Source organism: Mauremys mutica, chromosome 9 (genome assembly GCF_020497125.1).
Source record: "Mauremys mutica isolate MM-2020 ecotype Southern chromosome 9, ASM2049712v1, whole genome shotgun sequence".
Taxonomy (NCBI): Eukaryota; Metazoa; Chordata; order Testudines; family Geoemydidae; genus Mauremys; species Mauremys mutica.
In genome coordinates this window covers 77,773,478-77,791,056 of record NC_059080.1, presented here as the reverse complement: position 1 = coordinate 77,791,056, position 17,579 = coordinate 77,773,478, and the positions used below count along the sequence as shown (strand labels likewise).

At 44.2% G+C, this 17,579-nt stretch overlaps 1 long non-coding RNA gene across 3 annotated transcripts in view; it reads left to right on the top strand.

Annotated features, from left to right (window-relative positions):
• The window catches only part of LOC123377394, a 185,057-nt gene that overhangs the window by 101,278 nt on the left and 66,200 nt on the right, over positions 1-17,579 (top strand). The window contains exons 5-7 of one of the 3 annotated variants that reach the window (XR_006582194.1): positions 6,884-7,145; positions 11,894-12,055; positions 15,503-15,586. This is a non-coding gene — a long non-coding RNA (uncharacterized LOC123377394). The remainder of the gene's footprint in view (positions 1-6,883; positions 7,146-11,893; positions 12,056-15,502; positions 15,587-17,579) is intronic. The other 2 variants (XR_006582196.1, XR_006582195.1) reach the window with 2 other exon arrangements.

Below are 17,579 nucleotides of genomic sequence, written 5' to 3'. Positions count from 1 at the left end.
GGAGCGTGGGGGAGAGAGAGAGTGGATTTTTGGAGCTGACACTGTCAGCTCCCTGCCTTGCAAGTTCCGACCCTCTCCCCCACCCTCTCTCACTCACTGAAAGCAAACAGCAGCTGGTTTTTTTCCCTCACAGACCAGATAAGCAGCCTCCCCAAAATGGACCCCCTCCTCCTCCCGCCCGCCGCGCTGCTTCTCTCCTCAGGCCCCCTCCCTTCCCCTCTCTTCAAGCAAACACTAGCTGTGGGCATTCCAAAGGGAGCCCCCCTGCCTCTGCTCATTCACAGCAAACAGTGGCTGTGTTTGTTTTTTTGATAACCAGCTCTGGGAGCCCGGAGTTCACAACAAAACAAACAGAGGCATCACAACAAAACAAAGAGAGTAATCGTCACTTAAAAGGATTATGGGAAGCTTCCGGAGGTCAGTCACAGCGTACTAAGATTATTCCCTGTTTACACTGGCGCCCCAGCGCTGCAGCAGCAGCGCTATACTCTTTATTCCTCTCGTGGAGGTGGAGTACAAGCAGCGCTATAGCCACGGAGATACAGCGCTGTCTGTGCCTTGCCAGTGTGGACGGGGAGTGAGTTATAGCGCTATAAAGCCACCACCAGCGCTGTAGCTCTCAAGTGTAGCCAAGGCCTTAGACATGTGGGCTCAGGCTGCAGCCTGGGCTCTAGGACTCTGCCAGGTGGGAGCAGGGCCAGCTTTATGAACTGCGGGGCCCGATTCGAATACCCGGCGGCGGTCCAGGGCTTTGGCAGCACTTCGGCAGTGGGGGGTCCGCTCTGGGTCTTCCGTGGCACTGAAGGACCCCCCACCGCCAAAATGCCGCTGAAGATCCCCGGAGCGGACCCCCCCGCTACCGAAATGCTGCCGAAGACACGGAGCGGACCACCATCAGGTGAGTAAAAAAAATAAAAAGGCACGTAAGGTGCAGGGCCCTCTTAGACGCGTGGCCTGATTCCAGCCAATCAGGCGAATCGGCCTAAAGCCGGCCCTGGGTGGGAGTGTCCCAAAGCTCGAGCTGCAGCCCGAGCCCACATGTCTTCATCACAATTAAACAGCTCCTTAGCCCGAGCCAGAGTCAGCCTGCACGGGCCAGCTGTGGCTTTTTAGTTGCAGTTAGACATACCCTTAGTCTGAACCAATGCCAACTGGAGTCAATGGAAAGCCTCCCAATCACTTCAATGGGCTGTGGATCAGTCCTTTTGGGGGGCGGGGGGTGTCTTCAGTTTTTGTAGGAGAAGCCAAAAAGCCTGGATTTAGATGTTGGAAGATGTGTTCCATTTCCCTTTTATGATGTGGTTAGGTGTAATTCTTAAGTCTATACATTTATTTTTAAATTATCTGGAATCTCAAACAGGTTTTAAAAAAAAATGTTTATTTTGGGCCCAATCCAGCTGCTAGTGACGTCAAAGACAAAATGTATACTGACTTCAGTGGGTGCAGGAGCTGGCCCATGGGGGCATGTCTGATAGGCAGGGGAAGGCTGAGCCTGCCCAAACAGCCCTGCGTGGCTCCACCCACACTCTGTGCAGGGACCTCCTCCCCTCTTGCTGCTGGTTGGCCCCAGGCCAGGAAGGCTGCTCCTCTTCCAGGAAGGGAAGCATACTGGGGCTGGGGCTGGGGCTAGGGTGGCTGGGACTTGTGGTAGCCGGGGCTGCCCAGTGCTGGGGGTGGGGGTGGCCTGGCACTGGGGCCGTGCTGCCCAATGCTCCAGGGCTGAGGGGGTTCAAGCCCCACCCATCTCGGGTTGCTGTCTGGTGCTCCGAGGCTGGGGGGCTGGGCCGTGCACCATCTGGTGCTCCAGGGCTGGGGAGGGAGCCTCCCACCTGGTGCTCCAAGGGGCTGCACGCCACCCTCCCACCCAGTGCTCTGCGGGGCTGGGCCATGCGCTGCCCGGTGCTCTGGAGCTGGGGGGGAGCGCCGCCTACCCGCCTGGTGCTTCGGGGCAGAGGCCGCACACTACATGCTCCAGGGCAGAGGCCACATGCCACCTGGCTGCACAGTGCTCTAGGGCTGCAGGGGGCTGTGCGCCGCCCACTTGGTGCTCTAGGGTTGGGGGGGCTCCTGGCTGCAGGGGAGGGGGGTGGTATCTGGGCTTAGGGGGGCAAGAGGAAGGAGGGAAAAGGCCTTAGGCGGAAGGGTAGGCCCGGGGCTAGCCTCCCCGAGCCGGTGGTTCACCCACTGCCCATGATCTGGCCTTCTTTCTGTTTTAACATTTTAGGGTAAAATTCATCCCTGTGCAGATGGTCAGTACAAGGCCATGCAGCCTCTAAGTCACATTTAACCCTTCAAAAGAGCAAGTTTGGATATAAGTAGCACATAGGACTTGTGCTGGCCTTCAGAGCTGGGGCACAGTTCACCGTTACTAAATTTGCTGCTCGTGAAAGTTGGTGCATGACAGTCTGGAAGTCTGAGGTCCTTTGTTCATCCACAGAACAGTTACAACATAAACATTAGCCAGGCAAGCTTCCCCACACTGCTCTCCAGGTGAAGCTCTCTGCTGAACACTGGAAGTGACATAGTGCTATACTTCCCATGCCCATTCATTCTTTGTGAACTTTGCTTGTCTGCCAGCAAAAGGGTTCTTGGGGTGTTCATGTCTATCCCACCTGTGTGGGACCAAGACTGTGACCCACTGACCATTTCACACAGGCCATTTTGACACTATCTGATTGTGATGATAATGGGTCACTACTAACTGGGACTAGATTTATACCTAGAAGTAATACTGGATATTTTTCTTTTAATTTCATGTCATTTTGCTGATAACGTTCAATTTTCCATTGGAGGAAATCAGAATGAAATATTTCATTTTAGATCAGTTTGACCTGAATCAGAATGTTTTATTTCGCAGAACTAACCCAAAATGTTTTATTTTGAATCAGTTCAACAAAAGATGAAACTATATTTCTCTACCAGCGTGTTGCCTTATGAGAGTTGTCGTTTCGGTCCCTATTCTTCCCTGTGGCTGGGCTCCCTAGAAGACTACATCTCCCATAATACAATATGGATTTCTCTCTGAAGAAGCTGCATGGTACATAATGGGAGATGTTGCCTCTCTAGGGAGCCTGACCCATAAAGGAAAATAGGGCTACCAAACTATAAATCCCAGGAGGCAATGCACCATAATGGAAAAATGCAGTTTAATGCAGAACTGACTCAAAGTGTTTTGAAGTATTTCAACAAACTGAAATGAGGCTTTTCAGTTTTGGGAATGTTGAAATGTTTTGTTTTGATCAAAAATGTTGAAATGAAACAGTGCTCTTCATGTCCTTTGAAGGTATAACAAGAAGTAATAGGTTTAATCTGCAGAAAGAGAGATTTAGGTTAGATATCAGGAAGAAGTTTCTAACTATAAAGATAGTTAGGCACTCGAATAGGCTTCCAAGGGAAGTTTGCACCTGCATTCTCCTCTTGGTCCAACAAAGCCACCCACTCTCAGGCTTCTGGCTCCCCAGACACCGCCTCTCTTGGACAGAGACATATATCCCTCTCCTTCCTGACAAGGGTATTACCAGGCTGCACAGTTCCCTGTCTACACTATGAATTCCCCCGCAAGTCAGACCGCCTCAGCAGGCCAACTTTGCCTTCTCCTCAGAGGCTATCAACAGCATAACTGACCACGTTTAAATTACCACTCAGCTTTTTCTAAGCAAGCACATTTATTCTTAAGATAAAAGCATTAGAGAGAAAACATTAACAACAATAAAAGAACCTATGCACAAGGTAGTAAACTCCACAAAGGCTCTGGTTGGTGATAGTTCTTCCAAAACGTTCTTAAGGATTGCAGGGGAGAGAGAGTGCCCTCCCTTCGGACAGAAGACCTCTCCCTTTGATGGATGAGAAAAAAAGCCCAGAGTGTTTTAACTAAGGCTTTTTATCCAAAAGTCCTTTGTTTGTCTATTGGCCTTTTGAGAATCCAGTTTGGACTGTATATGCGAGTCTCTCCAAGTGATGGTACCTCTCTGGAGGTGTTACAACCTGAGCGAATTTGCCTTCCCTCCCTCCCTTGTGACCCTACCCCATGGAATTACATACAATCCCTGGCCCACAGTGATATATACATTTAATATAGTAAGCTCTTCCAAAGATATTGCAGGAAATTGCCATATCTATCACATTGTCATTGGAGATTTTTAAGAATAAGTTAGACAAAGACCTGTCAGGGTGGTCTAGGTATAGTCTTGCATCTGAAGAAGTGGGTATTCACCCACGAAAGCTCATGCTGCAAAACGTCTGTTAGTCTATAAGGTGCCACAGGATTCTTTGTTGCTTTTAGGTATACTATGTTCTGCCTTAGCGCAGATGAATGGACTAATCGGTGGTTCTCAACAAGCAGTCGTTGGACCGGCGGTGGTCCCTGAAATCTCCCTTACACAGTTTAGGGAAGGCAGTAAGCTGGTCCCTGGTATCAAAAAGGCTCAGAAACACTGGCCTCTCGAGGTCCCTTTCAGCTCTACATTTCTATTATTTCATCATTTCGGAATATAAGTTTTTCAGAATTTCTGTTTTGCAACTTTTTTTAAAAATTCAACTTTTTGTTCCACTTTGGGATGAAAATAAAAGTTGAAATGTTGGATTTTCCCATAGAATGGCAATTCCAAATTTCATTCAGCTCTAATTTTATTTCAGAGAGGTTCTGAGAAAACACAAAGGGAGAAGAAATGTATTTAAAAGAATATATGGCAAAGTTACAGATTTAATGTAATCATGCCTTCCCCAACCACACAAGACATCTGATCCCACTAATACCATTAACTTTTGGCTTCAAACAACTGTGAAGAAGAGAAGGAAATCTGACACTTCACTGCTTAGTGTTTATACAGATGCAGCTCTTTAGCATATTTGGTTAGTAGTTCTAGAACTAAAAGAGCTTCAGGCCGAATCTAAGGAATGTGTAAATAAAGTGACACTGATGCAAACTTTTATGAACCTTTGTAAGCCTTATTTGAAAGCTTTTAGGGATATTCAGCCAGTGAGATCACTCCATTGGCTGAACATTCCTAGCCATAGCAATTTGAATAGAGGATGCCTCATGCTACAAAAGAGATCCTGTAAAAGCAGGCTGTTCTGTATGCAGGAGGACAGAGCAGCAATCCTATTTATCTTAATGATAAAAGAAAATTCATACCCCTGCCTACAGTGATTAGCCAAACCATATTAGCACCCTGCTGACAAGAGCCATGTTAACATGATCCTTGCCCACACAGCTGTGGCACTAATGTAGACAAGGCCAAAATATGACATGGTAATACAATCAGGTCATTGTCAAAGTGCTATATATTTAGCAAGTAAAGTGCTACAGTACATGACATACCATTGTCTAACAGATGGAAAATGTTACTATTTGTGAAGTGCATCATGTTACACTATATGTCTGTCTATTTATCAAACTCAGTGTCCTCTACTGCAAGCCCACCTTGGACAAAAACTCCTTTTGAAATATTTGGGTGTTCCATACATGAAGGCCTTGTAAATAAAGCTTATCTATACAGACATTTAGTCTGCAGTAAATTGGGGTGTGCATCCATCTCACACAAGCCTGCTGTGACTATCTATCTGCGGACTTACTGTGTGGACACTGCTGACATGGATCAACAGTTTTTTAATGCACTTTTATCTAGTCCTCTTTGAAACAGCAGAGTCCGCACAAACAGTTAGTCCACTGTCTACAGCAGGCTAGTGTGCTAGATTTGTACACCAGCTTGCCAGACTAATTGCTCTAATAGACAAGCAAGACTGGAAGCTCATCGGGGCAGGAATTTTGTTGTCCAGTATGTTGGCAAAACACCATGCACACCTTCTGCTTGGTGCTGTATAAGTAGTAATTATGTTATTATTAATAATAACAACCGTATATTACATTTAATGCTCACATTCATTTGAGAATCAAGGCACGACTCCCGACTGTGTCCAAAAGGGTGATTGTTGATGGACTAAACCACCAAACCAGTCCATTTTAGTGAGTCTGAAGAAAAGTTTTTGTTTGGTACCTTGAAATTCTATGTGAAAAATAGAAATAAACTTCAGCAGGAATTAATTTACTGCCTCAGTTGTTGGAACTCCTGTATCTGAGTGGTAATAAATAACATATGTTTTCTGAAAAGTTCCTTTCACCTTTTGAACATTTTTGCACTTTAAACCCCAATATGTGTTACTATCTTTGCCCACCCCTATTAGTTAGTTAACAAGTTTTGAAACTAAATGTATTCATGTTACCATTTCTCACTTGTGCTTTATAAGTTTTGTGTCCATGATAGCTGGTAAGATCCCTGCAAAACCATACGTTGCCAACATAAAGAGAATGCATATTTAAGGACTGGGGATTATCTGTTCTCTTGACAAGACTATGCTACATATCACTGGCTGTCATACACAGTCTGCTGTCACTTCCTAGCAGCAATTCTGTTTGAAGTTCAGTCCAGCACAAACAATGCTCAGATAGGCTTTTCTTATAGAAAACCAAGCTTTAAAACCTTCAGAAGAAGCTATGGGGACTCTTATGTTGTCACCATCTTGGATTTGTTCCTCAAACACAGTAAGACCCTGGGGCCATTTCGAGGCTCAGAAAGTTTTGTTTTCTCTTGAGAAATCCTATTTGAGCATTGCTGTCATATCCCAGCCTGTGTGTGGCATCTTCCAAGGTGGCTGGGTACATACTGAGGAGGGAGAAATGGAGATTAAACTTTAAAGGGATACTGCAATTATTAGCTGTCTAACTGTATATTCATGGGAAAGGATATTTATCTATAAATAAAGTTCAGTTCCTGGAAATCAGCACAGTTCCATTTAAGTCAATTATTGAAGTCAAAAGAGTTATGCTGTGGATCCAGCCCATTGACATTAAAAGTTATGTTTCCATACCCTTTATTTTTTGCAGGTATTTGTTACACTAAGGGCCTGATCTTGTGAGGTGCTGAGGCCTTCCTCAAATGGACTTTGTGCTCTCATCTCCCACCAACTCCAGTATGGGTGTTAAGATCCCCACACAAGGCACGGAACTACCTATGTTTCAGTATCTTCATTCCAACCCTGTCTCTGAGGACTGATCTTTCCATGCAACAGTGCTACCCCTATTTTAGGTTGATGTAACTCCATTAAAGACATTGTTGAAGATAATGGAGAATTCATCCTTAATACTTGTAAGTGGGTTCGACATTTTCAGCAATTACAACAGAAGCTCAGTTTGCACCCACACATAGCACCTTTATTAACATATTAACAGACTATGTTAGGATCCTGTTAGGAGTGGGCCGTAGTCTACAACAGTGGTTCTCAAAGTTGGTCCATCGCTTGTTCAGAGAAAGCCCCTGGTGGGCCGGGCCAGTTTGTTTACCTGCCGCGTCCGCAAGTTCAGCCGATCGCAGCTCCCACTGGCCGCGGTTCACTGCTCTAGGCCAATGGGGGCTGTGGGAAGGGCAGCCAGCACATCCCTTGGCCCACGCCGCTTCCTGCAGCCCCCATTGGCCTGGAGCAGCGAACCGTGGCCAGTGGGAGCCGTGATCGGCCAAACCTGCAGACATGGCAGGTAAACAAACCAGGCCGGCCTGCCAGGAGCTTTCCCTGAACAAGCGGCGGACTGACTTTGAAAACCACTGGTCTACAACATGGATGTTTTTAAAACACAAATCTTTACTCACAAAGGAGCACCAGACTATACAAAGACTGTGTCAGTACAACTGTTTGGAAATAGCCATCGGTCACAGTTTTGATAGAATTTACATGGCTCCAGTCCTTTGTCTTAGAACCCTCACTACTAAAACACTTCTAAGGGGACTGTGGTTATGTGGCTCCACAGCCACAGGGGGAAAAAAAATCCATCAGATGTTCAGTGTCTGAGGGGCCTGTTTGTCCTTAGTCAGGAATTAAAAACTGGGACTGAGTGCAGTACAGTTTTCATGCCTTCAAATTGTAAGCATATATGCCTAAGATTTGGGGTTAAGCTAACTTTGCCTTGTGTAATTGCATTTATGTTTAAGCAACCCTTGATGTTTTGCATATATTTGTCACACTAAGGGGAAGATCTTGTGAAGAGCAGAGTGCTTTCTGGGCAGGACTGTGTCCCCTCATCTCCCATCATCTCCAATGTGGGTGTTCAGTTCCCTGCATGAGGCACTTCAGATTGCACTCCAAACCTGTAAATATGAAACCAGAATCGTGTTAAAGATTTTAGAGCATGTGATCCAAAGTAAAGCCTGATCATAAAAACAAATACAGCATGTATAAAAACCACAACCCATCCAGGTCCACAGAAGAGAGTTTATGGGCTGAATATTTGAAACTGCTGGTTACTTTTTAAGGGCCTGATTCAGGTGTGGCATGAGAGGATGCAGCTCCAGAAACTTCTTCAATTGAAGCATACCCTCTTCATGGCATGGCTGAATTTAGTCCAAAGAGTGCATTTAGACAGGCTACATTACTGGGTTGGCGACAAGAGCTATTGCTTCAACTGGCCTAGTCCCACACCAGTCAAAGCCAGTTGTTCAGGATCAGGCATATAATGTTTTTTCAATCAGTGAAAACTTTTAAAGGGGCAATGTCAATTAGTTTAGACATGCAACTTAATAAAAACAGGGAGAAAGAAAAAGGGTTTTTATAGAGAGCTCAGAACTTCTGGGGTAGTTTCTGTTTTGAAGTGCAAAACCTTGTCAGTCTAATTTTGGTTTTCCAAAGCCAAAGGAGCAGTTTGGACTGTCAGAATTTGGAGTCAGGCATATGTAGATAATTGGTTCTGATTTGGTGCCATCTCTATATCTCCAGAGACTACAGACATTGGTGTCAGTTTCAGTGAAAACAGTTTAGCTTTGTTGATCATTTAAACATTTTCTTATAGTGTTGGAAACCCAAATACGTTACATCTGGATTAATGCATCAGAACTGTAAAAGAAAGCTGACTTTACACAGAAAGTGAAGATGACCTGCCCAGTTTCATTATCTGAACTGGGTGACATGCACAAAGTGAACAACTACATAAAATGGAACCATGTAAAATGGAACAAGTCCAGTCCCACAAACAGTTACTGTCGGCCTTGCTGCTAACCACTGAGAGTGAGTAGCACTGAGCATGGAAGTAAGTGTTTGTAGAAATGGGACCTTAGAGTGTTAAAATTATTTTATGCAGTGTTGTGTTAACCATGTTGGTCCTAGAATATTAGAGAGACAAGGTGGGTCACAGCTGTGACATTGAGTAGCTCAAAAGCTTGTCTCTCTCACCAATAAAACTGGCCCAATAAAATATATTACCTCATCCAACTTGTCTCTCTAAAATTCTTTTAGTTATTACTCTCAGGCATTAATAGAAACACAGGCAAAATATTTTTAAACAAAGGATTTAATCTTGACAGTGTCCCTTTAAATGTCTGCATGAAGACAGGAGTTTTATCTTTGAAGGAACAAATTCAAATGGGTGGCTACTACTGAAGGTTTAAACATTTCTTTATAACTGTAAAATTTCTAGTTGAATATCAGCAGTACTCTCCCTCATGGAAATAAACAAGTCAGACCATTAGGCATTTCAGAGTTTCACAGTAATTTTAAACAAAGGAAAAGTGTGTTATAAGATTATGCAAAAACCTAATTCTGAGCACACCACAGTCCCTATCAGACCTTCACAGCTTTCTTTTTAGGCTGCTACTGCCTTTGAATATCTGGTCCTCACCTCACCTGCCTTTCTGCTGCAAATCCAATGCTGTCAAATCTCATAGGCTCTGATGCTTCCCCAGTTAGATACGTCCTTACCCTATACTGTGAACACCAGATTTCAAAATCAGAATGCCTGAGACTCAGAAGAGACACGACTGTAGACTGCACTGAATTTTCAAAGGTAGAGGCGCCTGCCAGGAGATGTAGAATAGTCAGAGATTGAGGTATTTAGTCAGTTATTTAGATTTATACAAATATAAAAAGAAGTGCTCCTAACACAAATGACAGAAAATAAAATAATAATTAGCAGCTAAACCCATACCAGAATAAGACAAAGAGCACTATAGAGTTTGTTTCTGTAACCAAGTATTCTCTGGCCATGGACTCCATCCCTTGTCACAGAACTGTGCCCCAGAATCTAAGCTTTTATTTTTAAAAAATTATGTTTCTTGCCCTTATAGTAGTAAGGAGAGCCTTGAAAATGTGAGCCAAGTATAAACAGATGTAGTGACACTTTCCTGAGTCTGCAAACAGTCTGAAACAATAGGTTGAAGAGATGTGAGCTGCTCCATTCAGCTCCAGAGGTTGTTAGCTCAGAAACCTAAAGATGAACATTTGAATGCCAGCATTGCTGTTTCACTTTTAGCAGAGATATCCTGCTAGTGTATTTATCCCACTATTCCAAACCACCTCTTATGCTTTTGTAAAGGCTGCAAGCCCCAATTGTCCCTTACTGAGCTGCCATAACTTCCTGTCAACTTCTACAGTGCACTTATGCATCGTCAGCATAAAAGTCTGTGCAAATGTGGGGTAAGAATAAAATACATTGAACTTAATATAAAAAATCATAAGGGCAATTGTACAGAATGTATTGCTTATCTTCATATTTCATTGCTTAAACCCTCCATTTTTTAATATGAATGAAGCAGAAGTTCCAACCGGCTGCAGCAGAGTGGAGCTCCAGCTTCCTGTGGAGTACACAGAGCTGAAGCCTTGTCTTTAACTGCAATAATCCAAAACTTTGGGCTGATACTCATGTCAGGTGTTAGAATATAAGAACCAGCTCATCCACCCCTAGCAGCTGTGCAGTATCATCTACAAATTGTGTCTAAACCCAGGCATCACCTGCTTCACAGAAAGGAAATAGATTTGACAATAGCATTAGTGTGAAACTAAAATTAGCTGCATCATACAGCTCTACGATCACTGAAACTGAAGACAGTTGAGCGATTCATATCCCAGATCTTTCTTGACTGAAATACTTTAAAAAAAAAATCCTGCCAGTTTCCATTCACTGTTTTCTTCTCATCTTTCAAGAGCAACTCATGTGCCCCTGAGTTTTAAGCTGTGCATTGCACGCACAGCAGAACCTCATGAATGCAAACACACTTCGTGTGCAAAAGCTGGCAACTCTCTCCCCACTTGTTAGCAGATTTAATAGCAGAAACTGTGCTGTAATGAGGTCTCATGTTAGCAAGATTTTGTTATTTTCACAAAAATGTTTAAGTATATTTACTAGACCTCTGTGAAACATTATCTATAGTCATTAAAGCTAAACTACATGCATTCCTGAGTTTATTAAAATACATTAGTAGGAAGATAGCTCCTGGGGAGGATGGGTGAGGAGACGCAGAGGATGGTAAAGAGAAAGAGAAAAAAAGTTCTGCTCTCAGTTATACTGTACATAGAACCCCATTGGTTGAGTGGGGCTTAAAGGAGTGTAATTTAGTGATAAACTTGCCCCATAGCTTGATAGGTGGATAAAATATTTGTGCATTTACTTGCCATTTCAAAGAAATTCAGTAATGCACTGTGGGTCTCTGGCTCTTTAAGGTGAATTAGTGAGGCTATACTGTGTTACTATACACACACTATATATGTAAATTAGCAGCACCTTGTTAGTTCTTCTGATGTTCAGGTTGAGATAGCATTCCCCACTGTAAACTCCTGTTTTTAGGGGCATACAACTCAGTGCTACAAATTCTTTCGTAAGTTGTAAGTTGGCTCACACAATATCAGCAGTGATTTTTATCCCCATGAACATTTTTTTTTAAAATGTGGCTCTACTCTTGAATTTTATTAAAGTTGGAAAAATGAAAGTGCTTGGCCTCAGATTTTTGTAGTCTTGAATAATTCCACCTGGGTTCTTCCAAGCAATTAGCTCTTAATGTGGTAAACAAAGATTTAATTACTATTACTACATGGTCTGGAAAGACAATAAAAATTCATCAGTGTGTTTTCATTTCAGGAGGCATCTGGTGCTGGTAAAAACACATCTGAACACTTCCCATTTGGTCTGCCATTAAATATCTTAGTACAGCTGTTCTGAACATCCCATCTCAAGCTGGAATAGGAAGAGAAGTCCAGCCAGCCATTTCCCCTGTTGCCAGCCGTAAGGATCTTCCGGAAGGTATGTGCTTTGGATCTCATCCCCCAGACTAGAGAGAGGATGTAAAGCCTTTCCTTCTGGGTGGATCAGAGGATTGGGACCTGGTGCACAAAGGCCTTCCTATATGAAGTCAGTAGGTGACAGAGGAAATAAAACAAAGTTGTGGGACAGAGAACACAGAGAGGGCTGGAAAGTAGAGAATGTGCTATTGAGAGAGAGCTAAAGGGAAGAAAGAAGAACAGGGACAGAGGGAGATGGATCAAAAGAGGTAGGGCAGAAAATAGAGGGAGTGGGAGATACAGAGGGCAAGGGGAAAGGGAACTGTAGCTATCTTTGAATAGTTAAATAGTTTAAGTGCAGTAGATCATGAAAACCACAAGAGGGAACTGATGAACCAAGAAGCAGCAGGTTACTGTCTCCAATGTATTTTCCTTGTATTTAGCTGTGACACTATGACACCCTGAGTATCTGCCCCAGGCCTGAAGAAGAGCTGGGTAAACTCAAAAGTTTGTCTCTCTCACCAACAGAAGTTGGCCCAATAAAAGATATTACCTCATCCACCTTGTCTCTCTAATATCCTGGGACCAATATGGCTACAAGAACACTGCAAATTCCAGTGGTAAAAGTCAACTTCAGAGAGTGCCTGTTTTATTGAGCTGTGGGAGGACAGGAGTAACCATGAGGGAGCAAAGCGAGTAGAGGAGTGGGGATAAGGAGAGACAATAAGAGAAAGGGAAGGCAAAGTAAGGAGAGGAAGAGGGGCAGAAACAGACTCTTGTCTTGTTCCTCTTCCAAAAACAGAACCAATTCAGGACAGAAAAGTCATTACTGGATTGTTAAGAATTAGGGCTGGCTTCCCTCTGCCCTCTCCCTGCCGATCTCCCTTCCAGCACTTCCATCTTCTCCATTCTGCTCCATGGACGTCCCAGTTGCCTGTGAATGCTATCACTGCAGGCAGGGCTGTCCCTAGCTATTCTGGGGCCCTACGCATCCCCCCTGTGGGGGTGGGGGGTCCCCAGACCTTCATGGGGGAGAGTGGGAGGGCTGTCCCCAGGCCTCCATGGGGGGGGCTGGCTTGGGAGGCAGCGGGGAACCACCCCCCAGTACTCACCGGCGGCGCGGCTGGGGCTGGGGCTGCACTACCTGCTGCCAGTGAGTGCAGACCCGGCCATGCTGCAGAGCTCAGGGGAGTGGGGGCGGGGCTGGGGCAGAGCAGGGGCGGGGAACAGGCGAGGTGGGGCGGAGCAGGGCGAGCGCCCTGGGGAAGAGCCGGAGCAGGGGCTGGAGCAACACGCAGCTGCACAGGGCACCAAATTTCCTGGTACCGTATGCAGCGGCGTACTTTGCGTATGGGTAAGGACGGCCCTAACTGTAGGCTGTAACATACTGAAATACGTTAATGGTAATGAAGTGTCAAGATGTTGTTTCAAGGCCATTACTAGAGTTCAGCACATTTTATCATTAGTGCTTGGGATTGCTGGAGTCTCACTGGAGAAAACCTCAAAAACAAATGGATGCCTCCAGCTATGCCAGTTTACACCTGCTGTGGATCTGTCCCTTTACCTAAAGAAAGTCTGCTTGCAACAGCATATATTTTTTTTAAAATGTTTCTTTTAAAATGACTCATTGAGATGGGCACAGGCCATAACTGAATAACCAGTGTCACGCTGTCTGGAGTGCCTCACGATTGAGAGTGCCAGCCTCAGGGCAGACTGTCAAAAGCAGGGCTGACACCTCAAACTGGTGGTATGTTTTATAATTAGATTTCACCAACCCCCCCCAAAATTGTGAACTCCTACATCACGGTAACATTCTTACCACGGAGTCACAGATGGTCCCCTTGGGGTATCCTCTCTATCTTGCCACCTAGGCAAGCTGGACTTAGATCTGATAAATGGTCACTTACACCAAAAAAAATCTCAAAATATTCAGGTTGCCTCCAGTCCCAAGACACCACACTTACACCAGATCACTTTGTACCTTAGTTCTGATACCAAAAACATAGTTTATTATAGGGTTGGCTACAGGCTATCTAAAGGTTTATTAACTAGGAAAAAGAACTGAGAGTTATTTACAGGTTAAAGCAAGCAAGCGCATATGACAAATGAGTTCTGGTCTGTGATTCAGTCGGTGACAGAGATTCAGTAATCTGTCAACACTGAATGTCTGTTTAGGGTTTAACCCAAGCTGACCCTGGGGATCTCTGCCTTTTGTTTCTTAGCTCTTGCCCTTGTGAGAGTCCAAACAGCAAAAAAAAAAAAGAAAAATCTTCATGTTAGCTATTTTTATTTCTCCCTTCCAGCATTCCAGCCAATGGGACGAGGCCTTATGCACATACTTCTCCATGGGTGGATGGGGCAATTAACAAAGCTTTTATGCTATGATGGCCCCTAGTCATCCTGAATGGGCAGGGGGAGCCATTCTTCCCATCTCAGTTCACAAGTTCAGAGCAGGCATTTTTACAATTATAAAACAGACTTACATTTTATCTTGTAACGTGGAATACAGACATTACAAGTGAGATTAATGCAGGCAGCAATTTACAAGCATTTCATAGAGTCTAAACACTAAACACATCATTACAAGTACAACGGCTGTCTTGAACAGTATTAACATATAGGTGATCTAGTCTGGTTTCCAGCTATGAATTTGTCAATGCTCAGCTGATGCCTACAGATTTAGCAAGAGCGGGTGCCTAAAGTTAGGCTGTAAGCTTTTCCAGGTGGGGACCTGTCTGTGCTGATAAATCCTTAGTACTCTCAGATTAAGGCATTTGTAGGGTCATCTTTTGTTCTGTGTCCCACCAAATAAATTTTGATCAGCCAGGTTGTCCTTTCTTGCCTCCTTGAGGTTCAATCAGGAGCTCGCTAGGACCGGGACTTCTCAGTGGTACAGCCAGGGGACATCTATTGGATATCAGAGTGCATGGCTGTTTTAAAATCTTATTAATCCGTCCTATTTGTGTTAGTTTATTTCTGTTTTGGGTCAGGTTTATTTATGTAACTTCCCCTGTTTTCATCTACCCTTCTTCATAGATGAATAGAAATGCTTTGGCAGATGCTGAGGAGGTCTGTTTATTGGGCCCAGCTTGTGATAATTAATTATTGAATTATCATCAGAGCCAAAATGCCCTTTTAAAAAACATTTAAATAAATAAAATGGGATCTGTATTATTAAGAGTTGATTTGCATTCCCACTCAAAGCCATTACCCTTGGTTTGCAACACTGCTGAGAAATGATATTGATGTCATAACAGAGGGTCACAAATTCAAGTAGGAACAAACAGCAGAAGCAGATGAACACAAATAATAAATAACTATAATGCTTAAAACAAACATTCAGCCCTTTATAATCAAATTAAAAACAAATAAAAAAGGCAAGAAACTCTCCAGAAAGGATGTGACCTAGAAGCGGAACTAACTAGAATGTCCATCAATATGTTTGATGAGGTATCAACTGCTTTTTCAGGGAGAAGCTTGTGAATGTGTGGCAGGAATTTACACCAGGATTTAAATAACACCCGAGTCACTCTTGGAAGGCTCAAGGAACCTAGTGAGTGGAATATGACAACCTTTTCCTAAATAATGTAATCTACTTTCAGTCAGGAATGATAGTGGATATGAATTCTCAAACCGTCCACTGACCCAGTGATTACAGAGCTATATAATTCAGCTTAATATAGATTTACACTAATGCTATTGTCAAGTCTCTTTCCTTCCCACGAAGCAGGTGGTGCATGTATATAGACAAGTTTCCTGTTTCTCTTTGTCACCACTTTCTCAAGCAGTGTCCACAGCTGCTGGAGATTAGAGTGCAGCATGAATCAGTTTATGCGACACAATTGTGCACTGTCGATTGATCGTATGTGCAAATGTGTTTGGATCTGATGCAGAGGTTGCTTTTCTAATTCTAACAAAATGGTGGTATGTCAAGATAAACTGTTAAGGAAATGAAAACATTTCTTGCTAACCACAAGACCATGATACTGCAGCATAAAGTAGACAAGGGTCTGAATGAATGCCTGCCTTGTAAATGAATCAGGAAGCCTTGTTATAGAGCCTCATCTAAAGCCCATTGAATGAATGGGAGTCTTTCCACTGGCTTCAGTAAGCTTTAGCTCAGACTTTTTAAGACAGAGGGACACACATTCCATTCAATCCTATACATTATTTCAAAGCCTTGGGGATGCAGAATGAGGCACTGGTAATTCTTAACTTCTTGCCATTACAGCTGCAAAGTAGTGACAATGAAGAAGTAAACAATTACTTTGGTTCTATCTCAGAGAGAAAATTTGCTAAAGCCCTGCAGTGAAGTCTATGGCAACCTGCAGGTTCTTGCAGGTTTTCAATAGAAGTGCTGTATACAAGACCGCTCTGCCTGTGGTGTGATTGCCTGCAATTTCTGTGAGATTGCGACAGTTTTATTTTTAGCACATGGCACTGTATAGAATTAGCAGTTTCTGATCCATAAATGTGTCTCTTTGTGTTGGTACATTCAGTAAAGCCTCAGCCAGGGCCGGCTTTAGGCCGACTCCCCAAAATCGGGCCCTGCGCCTTAGGCGCCTTTTTTAATTTTTTTACTCACCCGGCGGTGATCCGGGTTTTCGGCAGCATTTCAGCAGCGGAGGATCCTTCACTCGCTCCGGGTCTTCGGCGGCATTTCGGCAGCGGGGGGGTCCTTCATTGCCACGGAAAACCCGGAGCGAGTGAAGGACCCCCCCCCGCCGCCGAAGTGCTGCCAAAGACTCAGACTGCCGCCGGGTATTGGAATCAGGCCCCACAGTTCCTAAAGCCGGCCCTGGCCTCAGCTCTTCTACACCTTGGAATCAGTCAACTATTGCTCATGTGTAGTTTCTTAGCCTTTTTCTCTCATGCTTTTGTTTAAACATCCTTCCTGTTTTCAATCTGACCAGCAATTTGATTTGTATTGCCTGATCTTGGGGGTTTCATTCTGCTGCTGCAGCTTCCCAAGGTTTCAGCCCCTTATACATTTATATGACTAAATGCTATGATGTAATGTAGCTGTGTCAGCCCCAGGATATTAGAGAGACAAGTGGGTGAGGTCGTATCTTTTATTGGATCACCTTTTGTTGCGGTGAGATGAGACAAGTTTTCGATCTTGAACAGAGCTTTTCTTCAGGTCTGGGAAACTAAGGACATATTTACACTTAAAACGCTGCTGTAGCGCTTTAATGAAAATGCTCTATGCCACCGGGAGAGAGCTCTCCCACTTGTGTAGTTAATCCACCTCTCCGAGAGGCAAAAGCTACATCAGCGGAAGCAGCTCTCCCACTGTCTTAGAGCTTTCTACATGGGGATTAGGTTGGTATAACTACATCACTCAGGAGTGTGGATTTTTCATCCCCCTGAGTAATGTAGTTATACTGATATAGGTCTGTAGCAGGGGTGGGCAAACTTTTTGGGCTGAGGCAGGGCCACATTTAGGTGGGGAAATTGTATGCAGGGCCGGGGCAGGGGGTTGGGGTGCAGGAAGGAGTGCGGGGTGTGGGAGGGGATGTGGTATGCAGGAAGGGGCTCAGGGCAAG